The following is a 2,067-nucleotide window of genomic DNA, read 5'->3' on the forward strand; positions in this document are numbered from 1 at the left end:
TTCGACCGTAGCGCTCCAACACAAGTCTGTTTCCTCCGTTTTGCGGTACGCCACAACCCTCTCGATCAACAGGACCCCCGTTTCGACCGTAGGAGGTCCGTTTCCTCCGTTGTGCGGTACGCCAGGCCTCGTTTCCATCGCCTCTTCCGTCCAAGCCCTCCCGATGAACACGACCACGCATTCCATTCCGACCCAGCCGCGTTGCCTCCTGACGAACACGACCACGCATTCCGTTGCCTCCCCATGAACATGACGCATTCCATTGCCTCCCCATGAACACGACGACGATGATGTTTCTCCGTTCCGACCCAGCCATGTACACGAGCCCTCGCCATATGTATGCGCGAGTAGGCGTTCGAGACCCCGCCCGTATGTACACATACATGGCCGTATTTTCTATCTTGCACCCTGGCCGCTGTACGTACGTGTACATGCTACGTGTGCGCCTCTACTATGACACGTGCGCGCCTCTACTACGACACGTGCGCGCCTCTACATCCACCAGTATATATGTACGTACATGTTCGCGACCAGAATGACAACGCTACGTACGCTTCGACCAGGTGGGTCCCGACTGTCAGGCACTTCCTTGCATTCGAAGATGTAGCTGGTGGGTCCCAACAGTTAGGGGGGTGAAATACGGTGGCCCGTCCGGTGGGTCCCTGCTGTCAGGTCGAGGAATAATTATTTTGCACGTAATAAGGAGGCACTTCCTTGCTGCCGCCGTGGACCCAGCTATCAGCCTCTCCACGTATAGTCCACGTACGATGGAAGTTGTTCCTTGATCACGTTGACCATGCCGCGCCGAGGGCACCAGGGCGGTGGACGACAGTGAGGCCAAGGAAGGGGACGACGGGGAGCCGGGGAAGATGCGGCAGTGGAAGCCCCCACGCGCGCGGAGAGGAGTACGAGGGTTCACTGGTTCGGTTGCGGTGTGAGGCTGCCGTCGCCGCAGGGCCTGGCCAGCAGTGGGAATAGTTGGGGGCGGTGAGGCCTCCGCGGCAGCACAGCCGACCACGGGAGGCAGGAGCATGCGGCACGACCGGCACTGCTTTGGGCGGCTGGAGCAAGAAGACCAGAGGTTGAAGAAGCACTACGGCCGTTGGATGGACATCGTACGGTCACTGGAGCTAGAATCGTTCATATTGACTAAGTTGACAAAGCCCTTCGTCCCCGTCAACTTAGTAGGCCCACAAGTCAGCCTCCCACCAAGGTGGGTCCCAGCTAACCGGGGGAGTATTCATTTTTTGTGCGTAATAAGGAGGCACTTCCGGCGGGTCCGAGCTGACAGCAGGGGGGCGTTTTTTTTCGTGAAATACGGTGGCCCGTCCGGTGGGTCCCAGCAGTCAGGGGAAAACGATTTTTTTCGCAAAATACTGATGGCCCGTCCGGTGGGTCCCCGCTGTCAGGTGGAGGAATAATTATTTTGCACGTAATAAGGAGGCACTTCCTTGTTGCGGCTGTGGACCCAGCTGTCAGCCTCTCCACGTACAGTCCACATCCGATGGAAGCTGTTCCTTGACCACGTTGACCACGCCGCGCCGAGCGCACCAGGGCGGTGGACGACGGCGAGGCCTAGGAAGGGGACGACGCGGAGCCGAGGAAGACGCGACAGTGGATGCCCACGCGTAGAGGAGTACGAGGGTTCACTAGTTCGCTGCGGTGTGAGGCTGCCGTCTCCGTAGAATAACAGGGGGTGTGGGTGAGTAGAGGGATGGCCTGGCCAGCGGTGGGAGTAGTAGGGGGCGGTGAGGCCTCCGCCGCATCGCAGCCGGCCACGGGAGGCAGGAGCACGAGGCACGACCGGCGCTGGTTTGGGCGGCTGGAGCAAGAAGACCAGAGGTTGAAGAAGCACTACGGCCGTTGGATGGACATCCTACGGTCACTGGAGCTAGAATCGTGCATATTGACTAAGTTGACAAAGCCCTCCATCCCCGTCAACTTAGTAGGCCCACAAGTCAGCCTGCCACTATACTGGGTCCCAGCTAACAGGGGGAGTATTCATTTTTTTTGTGCGTAATAAGGAGGCACTTCCTTGCGTGCGAAGATATAACTGGTGGGTCCGAG

The sequence above is a fragment of the Triticum dicoccoides genome, chromosome 7A, assembly GCF_002162155.2.
Source record: "Triticum dicoccoides isolate Atlit2015 ecotype Zavitan chromosome 7A, WEW_v2.0, whole genome shotgun sequence".
NCBI lineage: Eukaryota > Viridiplantae > Streptophyta > Magnoliopsida > Poales > Poaceae > Triticum > Triticum dicoccoides.